This window comes from Myotis yumanensis, unplaced genomic scaffold (assembly GCF_028538775.1).
Source record: "Myotis yumanensis isolate MYYU_CA2020_CCGP unplaced genomic scaffold, mMyoYum1.0.hap1 SCAF_7, whole genome shotgun sequence".
Classification (NCBI taxonomy): Eukaryota; Metazoa; Chordata; class Mammalia; order Chiroptera; family Vespertilionidae; genus Myotis; species Myotis yumanensis.
Window position 1 is genome coordinate 88925360 of NW_027223758.1, and position 8519 is coordinate 88933878.

An 8519-nucleotide genomic window follows, 5' to 3' on the forward strand; every position below is an offset into this window, starting at 1 on the left:
GCGGCGCGCGCCGGGGGGCGGGCCCGGGGGCGGGGCCACGGGAGGGGCGTGGTCGGAGGGAGGGGCGGGGCCGAACGTGCGGACACGGCGCCCGAGCGCCCGCCCCCAGGTGCTCCTCCCCGCGGGCGGGAGGGCGGGGAGGGAGGCGCGGCCGAGAAGCCCGTGCGGGTGTGGGCTTCTCTTTCGCTTCCCCCCGCGCCCCCTGCCCGCCACTCCCGCGCTGGGACCCGGGATGCGGCCTGGGCTGCAGCCCCAGCCCTCGATCTGCTTCTCTCCCGGTTCCCTTCCCCCCGCTTTCGGCTTCTGTTCCCCACCTGAGCCCCCGGCCGTCGGGTACCCCGCGGCTCCCGACCCCGCCCAGCACCGCCCCGCCCCTCCGCCCCTCGTGTGGACGCCCGTGCGGAGCCCCGCAGCAGCGCCCCGATGGAGCCGCCTACCCGCACGTGCGGACGGAGGGAGAGAGCTCCCGCGCCCTCCCCGGGCCTGGCCCGCCCGGGCTCCCTTCGCAGCCGAGGCCGGGAGCGGGGTGGCGGGCGCTGTGCGCCTTACTCATCGGCCCGGAACGCGGCCGGGCCCGAGGCTCACGGTGCGCCGGGATCCCTCCGCCCCCTCCTGCCGCTCGCCCGTGGCATTGCGCCGCCCGTGGCTGCCGGGCAGGTCCCCGAACCCTGGAGGGCGATGAGCCGGGGAGGAGGCGTGGGGAGCGCGCGGTCTCCATGGCAATGGCGCAGCGCCTTCCACGGGTTGTGACGTCAACAGCTGAGTGCCCACCTGTGCATTCCTCCCCCACCCGCTTCTCTCGCAGGTCCTATCAGTGATATTGCGTTTTTCAGGAATATTTTCTCAAAAACTATCTTTCCTAACGTTAAAGATTTGGTCCTTACTATTGGCCCCTGTCATCATGTGTTGATGGTGTCAAGATGTGCTATGAAGCAAGTGACATCTGTTATGGCAGCGGTTCTCAACCTGTGGGTCGCGACCCCTTTGGGGGTCCAATGACCCTTTCTTTTTTTTTAAATATATTTTATTGATTTTTTACAGAGAGGAAGGGAGAGGGATAGAGAGTCAGAAACATCGATGAGAGAGAAACATCGATCAGCTGCCTCCTGCACACCCCCTACTGGGGATGTGCCCGCAACCAAGGTACATGCCCTTGACCGGAATCGAACTTGGGACCCTTCAATCCTCAGGCCGACACTCTATCCACTGAGCCAAACCAGCCAGGGCCCAACGACCCTTTCATAGGGGTCGCCTAAGACCATCAGAAAACACATATATTAATTACATATTGTTTTATGATTAATCACTATGCTTTAATTATGTTCAATTTGTAACAATGAAATTGGGGGTCACCACAACATGAGGAACTGTATTAAAGGGTCGCAGCATTAGGAAGGTTGAGAACCACTGCGTTAGGGGATGTTAATCCTCGGGGAAAGGAAAAAGGAAGCTCCCGGTTGAGGGTTCCTTTTCACCTCTAACACAATGGGACTGATCAGTCACATGGCACATGCAGTCTTGCACCCACACCTCTTGTGTATTGTTTTGTTTTGTTATAGCTCTGAAGACAAGTGAGATAGAGACATGGATCAAGACATTTCACCAACGTTATTCACTAAATGCTCTTTTTATTGTTTTGTGTGTATTTTGTTGTGTGTGTGTGTGTTTTTAGAGAGAAAGAGAGGAAGAGGAAGAGAAACATCAATTTGCTGTTCCACTTATTTATGCATCATTCATTGGTTGCTGCTTGTGTGTGCCCAGATTGGGGAGTGAACCATGGGGGGAGGACTCCACTCCAACCAACTGAGCTACCTGGCCAGGGCATGTTTTTAGTTTTTAACGGGCCCTTAATTTACAGGTATATCCACTTATTCAGCATAAACATTCTATGTCGCCGGATTTACATGAAGAGTTGACCCCTATGTTGGTTCTAAACAGCCTATAAAGTCGTGTACTTCCAGCTCCCCAACCTGCAGCACTCCCCTCCACCCACCAGCACACCTTTCCCCTACTCTTTCTCTCTTTTCCAGCTACATTCCTTTGGACTGGAAAGAATGGACTTTTCCTCTTGCTACTTACTGATGATTGGGCCCTCCCATATGCAAAACTCCCTTCTCAGATCCTCTAGGCCAGGTAATTAGCATCCTAAGGGGGTACATCAATGAATTTAGAAAGTTTCCTTTCTTCCTTGACAAAGCCTGGCTCTGTCCTAAGAGCAAGAAACGCCTGTTTTGCTGGTAAAAACCTGTTTTGCTTGAAGAAGTGATTGGGAAGCTGGGGGATGGGATGGAAGGGAGGCTCCTGATTCACTGCTTACCCTTTGGTATCTTTTTAAAATTGGTATCTGGTGCAGTGTTGACATTCAACTGGTTTGCACAAATACTGCTCTGCTAGTCCTTTTCAACCTTGTCCCTTCTGGATTGGTCAATAGTTTGCCCTACATGGCCACTTGTTCATTTGATTCCAGTTGTTAAATATTTTCAGTGTTACTCTTGACCATTACAAAAATAAATCTATTCAGTGAAGGCATATCCTTTAATTGTTCAAGCCTATTTTGGAAACCTTTATTAATTCTTTTCATTCCTGTCGAAGCAATACCAATTTCTCCTATTCCCCACCTCACCGCACCCAACACAAACACAGACAGATGGATGTCCCAGGCCGAGTAGGAAGGAGTGACTGGAAGAAAGAAGCCAAGGTATTTCTCCCTCTCTGATATTGGGACTTAGAGTAAGAAATATATATCAGCCTGGCCAGGAGGCTCAGTTGGTTATAGCATCATCCCGATATGCCAAGGTTTCAGGTTCCATCTCCCACCTTCCTCTCTTTACAAATCCCCTTAAGCCCTGGCTGGTTTGGCTCAGTGGATAGAGCGTCGACCTGCGGACTGAAAGGTCCCAGGTTCAATTCCGGTCAAGGGCATGTACCTTGGTTGTGGGCACATCCCTAGTGGGGGGTGTGCAAGAGGCAGCTGATCTATGTTTCTCTATCATTGATGTTTATAACTCTCTATCTCTCTCCCTTCCTCTCTGTAAAAAATCAATTTTATATATATATATATATATATAGAAAAGATTTTTTAAAAATCCACTTAAAAAATTAGTGTGTGTGTGTGTGTATTGGGTCTTTTCCCCATTTGTGGTACAGAGCTCCTAAAACCTTTGGAATTTCCTAAATGATATGAGTGGTAAATGTGTCTTTTATGTTAATAAGGTGACTTTTCACCAGAGGAAGCAACCTTGTGATTAAAGGGTTGATATTTAAGTCCAACACTCAGACCTCCAGAGAAGAGAGGAGCTGGAGATTAAGGTCAATTAAAAATGGCCAGTGATGTAATGAATGATGCCTATGTAGTGAAGTCTCCACACGGAAAGGACAGGGTCCACAGAGCTTCAGGCTGGGGATTGAAGAGAGGGTAGGCTGCTCAAAGAGCAAAGAGCCCTGCACCCACACCTTGCCCTGCGCCTCTCTTTGTCTTGCTGTTCCTTGAACCGCTTCCAGCATGGCCAGGGGTGAACCTGAGGAGGGGCGGGAAGGATTAAAGAAGACAGACAAGAGAATACAGCTGGGGCTAGGTAGGATCACTGTGCCTGGATGAGGAAACAGTGACCCAGCCTGTAAGCTGAAGCTTTATTTTATAGTCAGATCACCCAGAGCAAAACAAGGGGAGTGGTCAACATGTTGATGATGTTCTAGCAAGTTTCAAATCTATTTCGTTACTCAAGCCTTGTTTTGGCAGCACTTGCTGTATCTCCCACAGCCCATTAGCTACCTAGGAACAAGGGAGGACTATAAGGTCAAGCTTAATTGTATGTGGCTCTGCCACAGGTCAGTCTGAGGCTTGACCCCTTAGCCGCTCCCTACAGTTCCCGAGTAATCCCCTTTTGTAGGAAACTGTAATCTAGTGAGTAAACTGGTTTCCTGAGTTTTGTAAGCTGCCCTAACAAATAAATTGAACTCAAGGAGCTGACAAGGGGAACCTCTGATCTATAGTCCGTCAGCAGCACAGGTGCCAACCTGGACTTCCAGTTGGAGTTGGCATCTGAAGGGGTGGGGATGGGGGCAGCCTTGTAAGACTGACACTCTTTGGGACCTGACACTCTTTCGGTGGATAGTGTGAGGATTGCATGGAATTGGAGGACACCCAGCTGGTACCCAAGACTTGCTTGGGGTGTGGGATGTACCTCTTCACCACACAATGGAATTGGGAGACAGAATGTTACCCCCTCTCTCTGCTGCTGGCAGTGGCTTCCTTTCTTTCATGGTTTCAGCTTCTGGGAGACGGCCTGCCCTCCCCGCAGTGGCCCCAGCCCCTCCTGGGCAGTCCCTGCCCTTTCTCAGTGGCTTCTGTGATTGCCTCATGGTCACACTTGGTCTTTCAGCAGTTCCAACATCTTTGTAATCTGTTTGTCATAGTAAACGCCCTCTTTTGCACTACTGATTGAGAATTCTACTTTTAAAAAAAATCCTTTTACTGATTTCAGAGAGAGTAAGGGAGAGAGAAACATCAATGATGAGAATCATTGATCAGCTGCCTCCTGCATGCCCCCTACTGGAGATCAAGCCCAAATCCCAGGGCTGGTGCCCTGACCTCAAATCTAACCCGACCTCTTGGTTCATGGGTCAACATTCAACCACTGAGCCACACGAGCCGGGCTCCTGACCCATTTTCCTAACTAAATCAACACTTTAGGAGAGGGGAAGGCAAAGGAGAAGCACTGCAAAAGTGTCTCTTCCCCTGGAAGAGAAGGAACGGAGTTGCTTTCCATTGTAAGTTTACATTCTCTGCACAACTCTGCAAACTGGCACGAATGGACACTTAAAAGTGAGATTAGCCAAAGCCAGTTTTGCTCAGTGGATAGAGCATCGGCCTGTGGACTGAAGGGTCCCAGGTTCAATTCCAGTCAAGGGCATGTACCTGGGTTGCGGGCATATCCCCAGTGGGGGATGTGCAGGAGGCAGCTGATTGATGTTTCTCTCTCATCGATGTTTCTGACTCTCTATCTCTCTCCCTTCCTCTCTGTAAAAAATCAATAAAATATATTTTTTTAAAAAGTGAGATTAAGTATAGAAAGTAAATTTACCCAATATACAAATACCTGAGCTTGTCAAATTTCTAGTCTACCCCGGTTTGGGACAGTTAAATTTCAACACCTTCATAAATGTCATTATGCATATGCATTTTTATGCTATTGACATTTAATTTTATGTCGGCAGTGTTTTTATGTACCATCGCAGAGCTGTCATTTGTAATCCTATTAGCAGCCCTTCGGCCCCCATTATCTCCTGTGGAATCGAGCTGAAGATAAAAGATCCCTTGCCCCTGCCCCTCCCCTCTCTTTCTCCAGCCTTCTCTCTTCTTCCCTCTATTATTTTTTTTCCTTCCCCCCCCTCCTCCCCCCATTACTTTACACATTTATTGGCATCCTCTGGTCATTGTTCTAACCTGGGCACATAGCCAGGATAACGGCAACTATAACAAGATTAGTTCCAGTATAAGAGTGGAGGCGAAAGCCTGACACCAGTTTTAAAAAGCAAACAAAGCCTAATTTGGGGGGAAAGAGAACGCTGCAGCATAGATGCAGCCTTCTTCCTGTGCCTAGAGCTCTGCTATCCCCGCCATACCTCTCTCAATACCTGCGCGTTCACTGCTTCCCCAAGGAGGCCACCTAACTCCCTTCCAGCATGCTTCTCCGGCAACACCATGAGGCTGCCATGTTTCCAATCCAATGCCTCTTACTTTTACCTTTAATTGAATCTTAATCTTTTCTTTAAAAATATTTTTTTACTGATTTCGGAGAGAAAGGAAGAGGGAGGGAGAGATAGAAACATCAATGATGAGAGAGAATCATTGATCAGCTGGCTGCCTGCAGGCCCCACACTGAGGATCGAGCCCACAACCCAGGCCTGTGCCCCAACCGGGAATCGAACCATGACCTCCTGGTTCATAGATTGACACTCAACCACGGACCCACACTAATCTTTAACATCTTGTTAACGTAAAAACCACTGAAACCTGTAAAGAACTTTTGTGAGTTTATTTGAGCCAAACTGTCGACATATGCCGGGAAGCAGAACCTCAACGAATTGAGATAATGCTCCAGAGGATGGCAGGGTTACATTTGTATTTATACATTTGCAACCAAAGGAGGGACATAGGTGGGTTACATGAAATTCATTGGTGCTAGATTAAGGAGGAGGGATAAAGCAAAGCAGGAAAACCCCTGGGATTGGATAAAAAGTGAAATGATGGACACATACTTAGGTGGGTACAGGATCAATTAACATGATAATGCAGGAATTTGTGGTCTCTGTCCTGGCGCCCAGCACATTAGGTTGTGCCCCAGGGGCTCCAGAAAAAAGGGAAGTTACAAGTTACCCAGACATTTCAAGGGTATGTTATCATAGATGCAAAAAGACAGATAGGCTCAGTTAAGGTAAAGGTTGACCTTGTCAGTAAAGATACTGGCCTAGGACGTAACTGCCCACCATCACTGCTTCAGTTAAAGTTTAATTTCAGACCATCCTTTGCGGTGACTTTAGGTCTCTGAGTTTGCAAGACCGCCATGCAGACCTCCCCTGAGCTTGTCAGGTCAGCGTGTGGCCCCTTTCGTCCACAATCTCATAATCCTACAGCTTTAGACTAAATCATAAAGGTGATTCCTATCAACCATTTCTATGTACCACAATGCAGAGCAAATACAACTACAATGAAAACTTGCATTTAGAACAGCCGTGGGCAAACTACTGCCCGCGGGCCGGATCCGGCCCATTTGAAATGAATAAAACTAAAAAAAAAAAAAAAAAAGACCATACCCTTTTATGTAATGATGTTTACTTTGAATTTATATTAGTTCACACAAACACTCCATCCATGCTTTTGTTCCGGCCCTCCGGTCCAGTTTAAGAACCCATTGTGGCCCTCGAGTCAAAAAGTTTGCCCACCCCTGATTTAGAACCTGGAGAAAGGAGGAGGAACCATAGGATATGTACCATCTGTTGCTAGACAGAGTGAATGAAGCAAAGCAGAGTCTCATGGGCATCATTTAGTTGAGTTGGTAGCGGTGAAAATTATACTGTTAACCACTCTGGCTCTCTGATGTTGCCTGCTGGGAACGTTGCTATTGTCAAAGGAATACCTAAAACAGTGGTTCTCAGCCTTCTGGCCCTTTAAATACAGTTCCTCATGTGGTGACCCAACCATAAAATTATTTTCGTTGCTACTTCATAACTGTAATGGTGCTGTTATGAATCGTCATGTAAATATCTGATATGCAGGATGGTCTTAGGCGACCCCTGTGAAAGGGTCGTTCGACCCCCAAAGGGGTCTCGACCCACAGGTTGAGAATTGCTGACCTAAAAGAACATTAGAGCAGCTGACCCTGTTTGGGGAGAGAGGAGTGGCATAATTCATTTGCAACTCACTTTTTGTTGAAAGTGTTGAGATGCAAAAATGACCTGAGGCTTTCTAGGGAATTAGGACATTCTGCCCATGGATTTTAATAGATCACAGTCCTGTTAATACAAGTTGCGTTTTTACTGGGCCTACAATCCTAATAGTTACCTGTCTATCAGTCTCATTTTAGGAGAACTCCCAAAAAGTGAACACCAAGGACTTGGTTATGTCTGTAGGGCTGTTAAGTTGAAAAGCCAAGAATGGGGCTACCCCTATAGATGTTCTGTTTGTCAGCAGCAACTCTGGGGGAACATACACGCAGTTTACCCTGACAAACTTCATCTCAGGAGAAGATGAAGAAAGTTGGCTGGGCTGGCAGAGAGCTCTTCTTCTCTGTCTTCTAAAACATCCACCCACCCCCAAACTGAGTTCCAGTTCCATGTGTATTGCAAAGGCAGTGTCATCCTGGTTGTCAGGAAGGGAGCAGCATGCGGGGTGCTCGGGGAGTCAGGAGTCCAAATCCTCCATTAATTCCTTCCCGTTCCAGTGGCCGGGATCTCCGTTTTCTGTCAGCATTTCCATTTTACACCCAAAGGGAAGTGAATCAGAAAATGAGACATCGGCAGCTCAGTCCAGCAAACGATCACTTACTTGATTTGGATCTCAGCATTCTCAACTCCCAACTCTTCTTTCTCTATCCACAGCCGGCAAAATCTGATGGGAGCATGCAAATTTCTTGAGGGTACTCGGGAAAAATCAACATAACCTGATTGATCAGTCTAGGTCAGTCGTCGGCAAACTGTGGCTCGAGAGCCACACGAAGCTCTTTGGCCCCTTGAGTGTGGCTCTTCCACAAAATACCGACTTCTGCGCATGGGCCACGAAGTTTCAATTGCACTGTACCTGCGCGCCCGCATGTGGTATTTTGTGGAAGAGCCACACTCAAGGGGCCAAAGAACCGCATGTGGCTCGCGAGCCACAGTTTGCCGACCACTGGTCTAGGTCAAATCAGGAGACATTTGAACAGACACAGTAATTTGAACTGAGAAAGTTTAATATAAATAATTTTTAATTTTAGCAGATTCGTATAGTAAGTAGTAGAAAAATCTAAAAACCATAGGGT